The sequence below is a fragment of the Chrysochloris asiatica genome, unplaced genomic scaffold (assembly GCF_000296735.1).
Source record: "Chrysochloris asiatica unplaced genomic scaffold, ChrAsi1.0 scaffold00215, whole genome shotgun sequence".
Classification (NCBI taxonomy): domain Eukaryota; kingdom Metazoa; phylum Chordata; class Mammalia; order Afrosoricida; family Chrysochloridae; genus Chrysochloris; species Chrysochloris asiatica.
Window position 1 is genome coordinate 2,388,952 of NW_006408733.1, and position 13,629 is coordinate 2,402,580.

A 13,629-nucleotide genomic window follows, 5' to 3' on the forward strand; every position below is an offset into this window, starting at 1 on the left:
AGCAAGGGACCAATGAACAGCTACCAAAAGAGAAGAATGTCCACACCTTTATCTCAGCGGTTCTGCCAGGCGTCTGTGGCCGCTCCGATCCTTCCCCTGCTTGGCCTCACCCAAGATGGCGGCTCCTGGAGCTGCCGAGCGTCCCCGACTAGAAAGCAATGGATTTCTTGTTTCTGCCACAAATTCCCCCAGCTGTAAGCCTTCCAACCTTCTAAATATTCCTTTATATGTGGTTCAGAGCTCTGGGACCATCCCCTGAGCCTGCTTGGTCGGGTATTCTGTGTTGTTGCTGGTGGAGTTCTTCACTGCATTTCCACCTGATCTTCCATCTTGTTTGTTCTTCTGTTGTTCTTGTTAAGTGCCATCGAGTTGAGTTCTGACCCATAGTGACCATGTATAGGGTTTCTGAGGAGTGGTTGGTGAGCTTAAACCACCGACCTTTCAGTTCAAACTGACTTTGCAGTCCAGCACATTAACCCACAGGACCACATCAGGACTCCATCCTAGGTATTAGTGAGCTGAAATGGACTGGTAATAGCCATTTTGAATCTGACAATCACACAGTTTCCTCTGCCAGGAATGACAAATTGAAGAGGAATGGCATTGCATTCATTACCCAAAAGAACATATCAAGATCTGTCTTGAAGTACAACACTGTCTGAGATAGGATAATATTCATATGCCTACAAGGAAGATGAGTTAACACCACTATCATTCAAATTTACACACCAACTACTAAAGCCAGTGATGATGAAATGGAAGATTTCTACCAACTTCTTCAGTCTGAAATTGATCAAACTTGCAATCAAGATGTGTTGATAATTACTGGTAATTGGAATGCAAAGGTTGGAAACAAAGAGGAAGGATCAGCGGCTGGGAAATACAGCCTTGGCGATAAAAACAATGCTGGAGATCTCATGATAGAATTTGGAAGACCAATGACTTGTTCATTGCAAATACCTTTCTTAAACAACATAAAAGACAACTATATACATGGGCTTCAACAGCTGGAATACCCAGAAATAAAATTGACTACATCTGTGGAAAGACACGGTGGAAAAGCTTCATATTATCAGTCAAAACAAAGCCAGGGCACACTGTGGGTCAGACCATCCATTGCTCATATGCAAATTCAGACTGAAGCTGAAAAAAAGGAAAACAAGTCCACGAGAGTAAAAATATGACTTAAAAGAGGACTTAAAATACTTACTGATGAAGACCAAAGACCTTACCAAAATAAGGGTTACATCTTAGTGTAAAGAAAACAAAAATCGTCACCACTGGACCAATTAACAACATCCATATAAATGGAGAAAAGATTGAAGTTGTCAAAGACTTCACTTTTACGCAGATCAACCATCAACACTCATGGAATCAGCAGTCAAGAAATCAAATGATGTATGGCATTAGGCAAATTTGCTGCATAAGGCCTCTTTAAAGTATTCTAGAGCAAAGATGTCAGTTTGAGGACTAAGGTGCACCTGACCCAAGCCATGGTATTTTCAATAACCTCATATACATGTGAAAGTTGGGCATTGAATAAGGAAGACCATAAAAGAATTGATGCATTTGAGTTATGGGTTGGAGGAGAATATTGAAAGTACTATAGATTGTCAAAAGAACAAACAGCTTTGTGTTGTAAGAAGTAAAGCTAGAGTGCTCCTTTGAAGCCTGGATGGCTAGACTTTGTCTCTTATACTTCAGACATGTTATCAGGACGTACCAGTTACTGGAGGATATCATGTTTGGTAATTTGGAGGTTCAGAGAAAAAGAGGGAGATCCCCAATGAGATGGATTGGCACAGTGGCAGCAGCAATGGGCTCAGGCCTAGCAACGATTGTGAGGTTGGTTCAGGACCAGGTAGGGTTTCGGTCTGTTGTGCATAGGGTCACTATAAGTCAGTACCATCTCGATGGCACCTGATAACAATAACAACAGCATAGGGTTTCTGAAGAGCAGATGGTGGGTTTGAACTGCTGATTTTGTGGTTTGCAGTCCAGGCTTATCCTATATGTGCCACACTATGAGTCCTCAGCGAATTAGAGGCTGAAAATTAAGTAAAAATGAACGCATCTGATTAAATGTAATGATGGAGTATTAAACTGTTATATATTAAGAAATAAGTTTTGGAATTTCTTTTCTCTTTGGCTCTGAGAAGGAAGGAAATTCTTAAGTTTGCAGAATAACGTCAAAGAAAAAGCCATAACTCCCTTGTCCCCAATTCCCATATTGGTTTACAAGTGGGTCTCATTTTAAATAAAAAATTTATTATGAGTAAAAGTATATTATTTGTGTTAGTCAAATAGCATTTATTAAAACTTAAGCAAATTGAACATAGAGTATTAAATGCTTTCAATTTGCATTTTAATATTCTTTAATAAAAAATTGTATAATATGAAAAATAGTCTTTCTCAATGCCACTCTCCAAGCCCTTCCTTCCTCTGTATATACTCTTGCAAATCTTTCTAGAATGAATTTGAAGGTAAGCAAATGAAATTGGTATTTCAGTGTAGGACTATTTGGCAATATCTATCAAAATACACCCTTGGAAACCCTGTACAGGGTCGCTATGGGTCAGAACCGACTCGATGGCACTTAACAACAACAACAATCAAAATAAAAAATAGGCTTTGATTCAAGGTTCCAGTTCAAAGATTTATCACACAAATCTACTTGCCTATTGTATAGGGCTACTGATTGCAGCTTAGTTTGTAATAGTAAGAGTTTGGCACCAGTGTAAATGTTCATCTGTAGGGCTAAGTATGTCAGGCATGTTTGCATATGATGGAATATTAAATACTGTACCTAGGAGGGAGGATTGCCAAGATACGTTGAGAAAAGCAAGCAACAGAACAGTATATATAATGCATTATCTTTTGTGTAAAAGCATGTATCCATGTATTCTAATGTGTAATATATATTTCAAACAATACATTAGAAAATGCTAGCATTGATTGGCACAGGACACGGCTGGTGAGACAATTAACACCAATCAGTCTGTTGTTAAGTGCCCTCAAATTGGTTCTGACCCATAGCGACCCTGTGTAGGGTTTCTGAGGAGTGACTGTTGAGCTTGAACCGCCGACCTTGCGGTTCAAACCGGCCTTGCATTCCAGAGCATTAACCCACAGCGCCACACCAGGACTTCATTTCCCACTCTATACTATCATAATTCATTTTGAGTTTTGCATGAATATATTCCCAAACTTGTGTGTGTATATATGAAAGAGTGAAACTTAATAGAAATAATGTGAGGTTAAGAATTTTAATGAAAATGGAAAATACTATACTTCTTGCTAAGTGCTGTGGAGTCAGTTTCGACTCATAGCAACCCTGTATAGAGTTTCTGAGCAGCGGCTGGTTAGGTTTGTCCAGTGCGTATCCTAATTACCAACTTTGGGGAATGGTAACTTTTGTATGCATTCTGCTTAGAATATTGTTGTTGTTATGTGCCATGGAGTCAGTTCCGACTCATAGTGACCCTGCATAGGGTTTCTGAGTCTGTAAATCTTTAAGGGAACAGAAAGCCTCACCTTTCTCCCACAGAACAGCTGGTAGTTTCAAACTGCTGACCATAATAAGATTAGCAGCCCGATTCATAACCACTATGCTACCAGAGCTCGTTTCTGCTTAGGATGGTCTATAACAAAGCTCCTCAAAATCCTTGAATTTCAAATTTGTAGAGGAGTGGTGAAGGTAGGAGACACAGGGATGGATGCAAGAGTTACAGTGATTAGAGCTAAATCCTGCTAATTGATGATACATGGAGGGGACTGCAATCATTGTGATGAAGCAAAGTATATGATTGTTGAAGGTAAAACTGACAATCTGCTTTGTAAACCTTCACTCAATTCACAGTAAAAAGTTTAAAGAAAACCCATGAATTTTTATTAAAAATAAAACCTTCAAAATATTTGCTTCAAAAGTAGCTAATAGGAAAAAAGCAGTTTCATAGAGTTCCCTCATGAAAAGCAGGTAATAAGCGACGGGGGATTATAGAAAAGTGCTTCACAAATGAACTAGAGGTGGTCTCTCTAGATGGTTAATGCACTACGTTGTATGAAACCCTTTGAAAATCCTGCCTAGTGTACAGTATTTTTACTCACTTAAATTATGGGTTGTCCTGAATTACAGAACGTTAGGAAGTGGAGACAAATATTAGTGTCAGAAAATGTTTACATGACGCAGGATAAGGGCTGACTTGGCTCCAAGGGATAGCTATCTATACATGACAAGAGTTAAACTGAAGAGTTTTTAAGCAGACTCTTGCACAAGCTCCACTCCATCTTCAGCTTTCTGAGGGGACCACTGGGCGACAAGCCTGGGCATCAGGGCTAGAGGGGCTTCAGGGTTCGGCCAGTCCCGGTGAAGCTTCCAAATCGTCTACTGTGGCCCTGACCACGACAGGGAGATGGCCTGGCCCCATTCACCTGAGTCCTCAAACCAGTAGATCTGGCTCGGCCCGACCCCGCCCTTCCGAATCACACTCCACACTAGCGGGTTTATGCTCAGGAGGGTGTGCGTGCGCTTCAAGTGCAGGCCCGGTCCTGCCCGGCCATCCTGTCCAACCCGGCCACACTGCCCAGAGGCTCGGGCCTACGCCACCTTGGCGCGTTCTCGGTCTGTCTCTTGTAGCCTGCCCTGACTACATGGCACGTCACCACCCAGAGCACGCACAACGTCTCACAGTCCGGCAGGCCCCGACAGCACCCACTTCTCCCAAGGGGGAGGGGGTGCATCTACGTCACTAGACGCCCCGCCCCCGCCCGGCTCTGGTCACATGGGTGGCGCGGCCGCTGCGTCAGCCACAGTCCCGGCTGCGGGAGTCGATCCGCGGCCGTCAGCGGACGGGGCGGGGATCCGGGTGCCAGGTCCTCGCCAACCCGCCCCCGCCGCCTCCGTCTGCCGTCCAGGTTCTGCCCGACTGTCATGGGTCGGGGCAGGATCTCTGCCCGTTCCGTGTGAGGTGCGTTGCCGCCGCTGCCACCGCCGTCTTCGCTTTCCGAAGACTCCTCCCCACCTCCACTGCCACCGGAGCCCCTCGCCGTGGCCTGCCCGTCGCCGCCCCTGGGCAGGTTCGAATGTGCGTCCGGTGAAGGTGCAGGTCCGGCGCCGCCGCCGCTGCCGCAGCCGGGAAATGGTTCGGGCCTAGCGGAGCCGGGACTGGAGGTGAGACAGGCGGACAGACTGACTAAAGGCCTGGCCCAGCCACGGGGGAATGAGGGCTCTACCTGGGGTTCCGGGAAGCCCCTCCTGGCTAGCACTGCTGAATTCGGCTTCGCTTCGCATCTTTGCCTTCCTCTTCTCTGCCCTCCCCCCCTCGCCACCCCCAACACACACACAAAGCTAACCCAACCGTAACAAAAATTCCGTCAATCCATTTTTTCAGCATTTCGTTTTTCTTCTTTTGTCCATTCTTCCTCTTAGAAATTCGATCGGCTGATGTGTCACTTTTAAATTTCCTCGTCAATCTCAAGTTATTTCTAGTTGAGGAGAAAATAGGCCCAGATTCTGGCTATCATTACCCAACTAGTTCTCGCTTTCCTTCTCGCGATCCTGCGCATCTCCCCACCACCCCTCCCCGCCTTTGCAAAAAAAAAAAAAAAAAAAAAAAAAAAAACTGCAGAGAAAAGGAAAAAATTTCCGCCTTCGATTAGCGCAGAGGGTTGACTAAAAATGGGAATGAGGGTGTAATACTTGAATCCCCCCATAACTTCTGACTGGGCCAGCTAGCTAGTTATCGGATCGCTTCTATGTGGATAGTGATGTTGGGGCCTTTCCTCCAGCTGCCTGTGCTGGGGTTAATCTCGTAATTGACGTCAGTGCTTTGTTCCTTCCACTTTGCTGTTCCTTCCACTCTTTGAGGCTGGATCGTGGGGTATAGGAGTTTGGGGAGTCTCCTTGGTGCCTTTTAATTCCCAAACGACGTTAATTTATAGGGAGTTGAAAGTTCAAATATCAAATGCTTGTGTATGGAGTTCAAACTCAGACGAAGAGTTCGGTTTAGGGTGTTTGTGGTTTTTTGTCAGCTGCAATTCAGAATTGTGTAATTTCTTCCCTACTGGCCATATGGAGATTTTAAATTGTCTCTTTACTGTGGCTGGTGTTTTTCTTGATGAAATCTACCCTATAGGTGCTGATGAATAGACTGTAAATGTGACATTTAAAATGGGTGCTGTTTTTCTTAGGACAGATGTTACAAGCAAGCTTTGTAAAGTGCTTGTTTATTTAACTGTCCTTTAATTTATCAAAATTGAAGTCTTTATGAGACCTTTCTTAATTTGGGATTTGATAAAAGAGTCTTTGTGGCCTGTGAGTCTTCCTAGAATCATCTCTGGTCATATGTGTGTAAAGAAATGTTGGCAAGTGGCCACTTGTTTTTTTTTTTAAACAAAGCTGGCTTCTTTAAGTGTCTCAGGTTTATTTTCCTTATTTATTACTGCATCTTTCAATCTTCAAACATAGAAAAGGTCTCCAAGAAGTTTTTTTTTTTTGCCATCTTTTAGTATCATTTTAGAAAATAAATGTGGAAAAGAAGTCAAATGTTTGTTCACACTAGTAGTTTCATTCAATTTGTGATGGTTTGCAGGCTGATTTTTGTTAGCTCGGGAGTAGCAATAGGCAAAATTTACTTCAAATAAAATTTTGCATCAAGTGTGGACAAAACAGGTTACTTATGATTGACCAAATCTTTACTGTTTGGCTAAAAAAAAAAAAAAAAGGTTTAGCTGTGTTAATTGGAAAGTCGTGTACAATTTTGGAGTGTAAAGGTGGCTCTGTAGCTGTGGTGAAGCTATGTAATTAAGGGTCCTTAAGAGGAATTGTTTTCTTTTAGACTCACTTTCTACTTTTCAGATGACATACATTCTTGAGTTATAGTACTCCTTAGTAATACTTATTACATTCTGCTTTGTACTGTCATTTTCATATGCTTGCCATGTATTTAGAACAAAGAGCAAATTTATTCTCCCGGTACCATTCCTACTATTTTATACAATTAGGAGGTTGAATTAGAATGTGAAAAATATTTTGAACTTGAAATTATTATCCTATCAAGCTGTCCAACCTAACATTTCACAGAAGGGTTATCTAAAGAAAGCTGCATGAGCAAGTGATTAGTATTTGAAGGAGAAAAACTACAGAATTATAACATCAATTACAAAAGATGACAATATAATCATTCTAAAAGTTACAATTCTTATTTTTTTTCAGATGTGGATTAATGTTAAGGTTTTATGTGTACCTAAGGGGAACAAAGAAAACAGGTATTTCTTCTTTTGTGGCCATCTACTGGTCTGGTAGCGTAGCGGTTACGAATCGGACTACGAGCCGCAAGGTCAGCAGTTCGAAACTACCAGCAGCTCTGTAGGAGAAAGATGAGGCTTTCTACTCCCGTAAAGATTTACAGTCATGGAAACCCTGTTCAGGGTCGCTGTGGGTCAGAACCAACTTGACGGCACCTAACAACAACAACTGGTCTGGAATAGAGTCCAAAATATAAGATGCTCTCTTTTTCTTTGTTGTTGTTGTTAAGCACCGTGGAGTCGGTTCCAACTCATAGTGACCCTGCACAGGGTTTCCAAGGCTGTAAATCTTTACGGGAGCAGAACGCCTCATCTTTCTCCCACGGAACCACTGGTAGTTTCGAACTGCTGACCTTGAGGTTGGCAGCCCAACTTGTAACCACTACGCTAAAATCAAAGAGGTGTTCATATTATTGAGGTGAGGGCACACCTGAACTGTGACCCAGAAGTGCAATGTGTATTCTGAAAATCGTTGACTTAAATTTTATTTTTACTTTGGCTCCATTATACAGGTATCTACCCTACTATGACAGACTTTCCTGTGTGATGGTTTCCCAGATTTTGAATCCCCAGCCCTCATAATGTTTTATTCATTTCCTTTCTCATTTCCTCTGATAAGTTAGAACAATTATATTTGATTTCTGGGAGGGTGTTCGCCACCTCAGTAATTGTGAAATTATGTATAGTCAGTGACTAAAGACTTCTTAAAGTGAAACTTACCTGTAACCTGGCTACTTTTTCCTTTGGGATAAGAAAAGAACTCCTACTTGTAGTAACAATCTATACCTACCCATCTTGGTCATTTGAAGTGATATTCTAGACATGAAAGAAGGCAGTAATAACATTCTAGATACTGAGAATTAGCTGTTCATCTGCATTCCTGTTTGTTTAATGTTCATAATCTGGCAATTTTAATGTTACTTCTTGTTACTAAGTGCCATGGTTCCCACTCATAGAGGCCCTCTGTAGGGCTTCCAAGGAGCAGTTGGTATTTTTGAACTACTGATCTTGTAGTTAGCAGGCCAGTCCTTGTCCTATAGCACCACACCTGGTAGCACATAGAAAATATCCGAACTACTGTGTTCATTTCTAAAATACTCTAAACATTTTAATATTGTTGTTGAGTGCCGCTGAGTCATAGTGACCCTGTATAGGGTTTGTGGCGCTGTGGGTTAATGCACCAGTCTGCAAAGCATTTGAACTCCAATGTCGGCAGTTCAAGCTCACCAGCTGCTCCTTGGAAATCCTATACAGTGTTGCTACGGGTTGGAATCAACTCAATGGCACTTAACAACAGCGGCAGTTCTGTTTTTGGAGTTCTGGTATGGCGCTGTAGGGTAAGCACTCTACTGCAAGGTTTCAGTAGCAAGGTCATGGTTCCAACCCACCAGTCTCTCCTTGGAAACCCTGTACAGGGTCACTGTGAGTTGGAACTGACTCCACAGCACTTAACAACAATGACATTCTGTTTTTAAGGAGCCCTGGTGGTGCAGTGGTCAAGCCACTCAGCTGCTTACAAAAGGTCGGGAGTTCAAACTTACTTACCAGCTGCTTTCAGGGAGATTGTGTGAATATTTACAGAATTGGAAACCTAACGGGGCAGTTCTTTCAGTCCTACACAGCTGCTGTGAGTTGGAATCAACTTGATGGCAGTGGGTGTTCTATTTTTTAAGGAAAAAATTCTGTTGAAAATCTACCTGCTTCATCAGCCATACTTTAAATAAAAACCTGTAACCTAAGAAAGGTTCTGAGAGAGAACATTTCATGTAACTTGATCCTTTTTGGAGTGCATTGTGTACACGGAGTCCTGGTGTGGTGCTTTACGATAAGCACTGGACTACCATTCACAAAGTCTGTGGCTCAAATCCATCAGCCATTCCTCAGAAACCCTATACAGGGTTACTGTGAGTCAGAACCGACCTGACAACACTCAACAACAACAATGAACTTGGTGCTGGTTTTTAGGTAAGGAGATGTACGTTAGTTATTAGTAATGTTTTAAAATATTTCGATCATTTGATCACCATTTCCTGGAAAATGGAAAAGAACTTCATGCATTTTTTCCCAGGGTTGTGTGGGGAAGAAAAAAAAGTTAGTGAGATGAATTGATTACCTTGTATAATTTAGCTACCCAGGGATTGAAATGATCTGTCCTGAGACTGGACTCTCAGCGGCTGTTTTAGGTCTCAATGGCTGTCCTAAGATTTTGCCAATTTGGAGTTGCTTGTAAGTTACGACTTTTCACTTTGACTATTTCCTTTTTTTTTAAAAATGTTTATTGTGAATTATGTGATAGTTTACATGGGAGAACATTAGCTTTACATTCATCCTATCCTATATCGTTTCATTGCCATGGTTACAATCCCCTCCATGCATCATCAACCAACCAAAGGATATACCCTGCAATCCTGTTCACCAGTCGTTAGCACACAGCCCCTCTCTCTCTCTGGGTCTAGAGTCCCCAGCTGCTCCGTCTCTCCAAGTCATCGCCTGACTATTTCCTTTTCATTTATCACTAGGGAAGAGACAATTTTATGGAGAGGCAAGTACAGGCCTTCCCATCTATTTGATAATTGCTGCCATTTCTTCCATCTGGAATACCATTTTTCCACTATTACTTCCTTCCTGTCAAAATGTCACCTTTTAAGATCCGTTGCAAGTTACCATTGACTTCCTGTAGTTTTGCCCATCCCAACCCCCACTGAAAATTGTGATCTCTCTTCTTTGAATCCCACTTTATATTTCTCTGAATTTATTACTTATTAAGTAGCTTCTGTGGGGGACTGAAGTCCTTTTGTGGCTCTGTAGGATAAGCACTGGACTGCCCAACCACAAGGTTGATAGTTTAAACCCGCTAGCCATTCCTTGGAAACCCTATACAGGATTACTGTGAGTTGAAATCAACTCAGTGGCACATAGCAACATTTGGGGACTGGAGTCCTGATGTGGCACTGTATGATAAGCACTGGACTGCTAACTGCAAGGTCTGTGGTTCAAACCCAGCCACTCCTCAGGAACCCTATACAGGTGAGCTATGAGTTGGAACTGACTCAGTGGCACTAACAGCATCTATGGGGGACCAGATTCCTGGTGTAACCCATCCTATACAGGGTCACTCTGAGTTGGAAGCGACTTGACAGCACAGAACATCAGCATTGGGTACTATCCCCAGCTGGGTGACATGTAACGCAGTGTTAGTAGGGAAAGCACACTAGTGAAAGAGAGACTGTAAGTGCTATAGTATTTCGTTACATATATCTAAAAGATATAGATTAAAATAATGACCACAGTGTTGTTATACACTAAAAATGAACACTCAGTCTGCAATATCAAGTATCCAATCACTCTGTTCAAATTTCCCTGCTTACAATTTTTGTTTTATTTTTATAGATTGTTTGAACTGTGACTGAAAGAAGGCCATAAATTGCATTGGATCTATATGTATCTCAATCCTCTTTTTCTTTCTTTTTAAACTCTTTTAATCTATAGTTCCATCTTTTTGTTGTTGTTCCCCCCGTACAATTAGTTTGTTAAAGACGCTAGGTCTTTGCCCTGTGGAATTTTTCACAGTCTGATTGTGCTGACACTATCCCAGTAGTTTCCTTTAATATGTTCCTCTGCTCCCTGTATTTCCTGTACATTAGTTGTTACATCTAAAGTCTTGATTCAATTTGGGCTTTAATTAATTAATTTTTTAATGGTAAAAATATTTCATAGGTAGTATTGTCACTTCCTATTAATTCTTAAGCCTCACTTCCCATCGTACCATTCCAGTGAAAATTTTCTTACCAAGGCCACCTGTAACCTACATATTGCCAAACTGAATAGTCATTGCTTAGTCCTTTACATTTATCTATACTTGATGTCATCCATTTTTTCCTTGATAGTTCCTTCCTTGGCTTTTCATGGTTCTGTTACTTTTCTGGCTTTCTTCCTATTGATTGCCCCTTTGCAGACTCTTAAATTTCAAATAATACCTTGATATTGATAGTTCTTGGATTTTAGCATTAGCCTTCTCTTTCCACTCCTTTGGAAGAATCTCATCCATCTGTATTGCCTTAGCTACTATTTCTAAGTGTTTTGTGAGCACCAGAACTCTTTCAACCAACTAAATATTCCCTTTAGATTGTCCAGTAGATACTGTTTTAGTTAAGAGTGTGACACACAATTTAAGCAGCACACTGACTATTTCAGTAAGCAGTTCAGTAAGAGACATATGAAAACAATACAACTCAGGAACACCTGGATCCAAGAACTTAAAATGTGGTTAAAAGGATCTCTAACTCTTTAAAAAAGTTTTTATTGTGAAGTGAGTGATAGTTTACGTGGGAGAACATCGGTTTTGCACTAAACCAATTGTATTTTGTTTCAGTGCAATGATTATAATCTCCTCCATGCATCATCAGTTAGCAGTAGTTGCCTCTATCCTTTCCCCTCTCCCCCTTTTTTTTAACGTGCACAAAAACATGCAGGGATATATAATCATCTAAACAACCAAAGGGCACATTTTGCAAGCCCTTCTTTTTCTGTGAGTCAAGTCTATAGCTGCTCTATCTCTGTGCCATCCCCTCTGCTTCTATCTCTGGTGTTCCTGCTTCTCTGGTTAGGATCCCACATGCTCTACCCTTTTGATGGTCCTAAAATCCTCTGTTCCTGGAATGTAAGATTAGTTACTTAATCCTTTTTGCTATACATCTTCTACCTTTACGTTTGTGACTATTGTAATTAAGAGGATTTCTATTCTGTTGGGTCTCTTGTGATACAATAGTGAATAATTGTTATCAGGACTGCTTGTGAAGGTTGGAAATGTAAAGGGAGACATTTTGTAGCAAGGAGGGAAGTGATTAACTTTTTGGTCTAGGAGTGGAGGTCCCTGGGACCATCAAGGGAGAAGAGTGGAGAGCAGGACCTTACCCAGAGAAGCAGTGATGCCTGAAATGGAGGCAGAGAGATGACATGGAAAGAGGGAACAGCTGGGACTTTAGACCCAGAGAGGGAGAGGAGCTGTGTGCTGCAGATCGGGGTCAGGCTTGTAGTATATACCCTTTGGTTGGTTGATGATGCATGGAGGGAATTGTAACCATGGCAACAAAATAATATACAATAGGATGAATGTAAAACTAATGTTCTCCCATGTAAACTATCACATGATTCACAATAAAACATTAAAAAAAAAAAAGAGGATTTCTAAACTCTTATCTGAGAGGATTATTGTGTGTTCAGTTGCTTCTTTCTTGACACAGACCAACTTTAACACTCCTGGTGTGGCTCTGTACGATAAGCATTGAACTGCAAGGTCGGTGGTTCCAGTCCCTTAGCCACTCCTCATAAACCCTATACGGGGTCACTACGTAACAACAACAATATCTTCTGATTTTTAAGTATTTTATGCCATCAGATAAAGATTGACTTGACTCTTAGGGATTCCAAATCCCAGCAAAGGGACTCATTAGGTTATATGTTCACCTCTGGACTTTTGGCTAGACTATATTGTCATAATATTTTGTAATTAGAACATCCAGGGAAGAAGTGAAATAGAGAGCATTTTAAAATGTAGTTGTCTACCTATTGCCTCCTTTCATCCCTTAACTATTTACAACACACATCTACTTTTTTCCATATATACTTTAAATATTTTTTGTTTAACAAAGTTACTATCTATATATGCCAACAAATATCCTTACCTCTTTTATGGGAGATTACCCAAATTCATACCTAGTTTATACATCTAGAGGTCACTGTTTTCTGAGTCCAAACTTTAAAGATAGTTCTCTGTGGGCTAACACATGCCCTCACCTTCTCCCCGCCCCATGAACCTTGGTCTTTCTATACATATTTATCTGCTTTTGTCTTCTTACAAAAAAGAGTGCATGCTATATTTATCTTTATATGCTTGATTTATTTCACTTAGCATTATGCCTCAGGTTAAAACATGTTATGATATATTCACGGACTCGTTGTTCTTTATGGTTGTGTGGTATACCACTGTATAGATGTACCACAATTTGCTTTTCCATTCATTTGGTGATGGATAAGCACTTCAGTTATTTCTGTTTATTTGCTGTTGTGAATAAAGTAACAATGAACATAGGGCTCTTGGTTTTATAGATGGGAATGAGATTGCTGGATCATATGGTAGTTCTATTTCTAGTTTTTTGAGAAAGTACCATACCATTTTCCATAGTGGTTGTACCATTTTATAGTTCCCTCAACAATGGATAGGGGTTCCATTGTTGTTGTTGTTGTTAAGTGCCGTCGAGTCGGTTCCGACCCATAGTGACCCTGTACAGGGTTTCCGAGGGTGTAAATCTTTACGGGAGTAGA

At 41.2% G+C, this 13,629-nt stretch overlaps 1 protein-coding gene across 1 annotated transcript in view; it reads left to right on the plus strand.

Moving 5' to 3' along the window:
• Positions 1–4,823: 4,823 nt before the first annotated feature.
• The window catches only part of AFF4 (AF4/FMR2 family, member 4), a 178,465-nt gene continuing 169,659 nt past the window's right edge, over positions 4,824–13,629 (plus strand). Inside the window, exon 1 of the mRNA XM_006872913.1 lies at positions 4,824–5,170. The gene's annotated coding sequence lies outside the window, so the exon portion shown is untranslated. The remainder of the gene's footprint in view (positions 5,171–13,629) is intronic.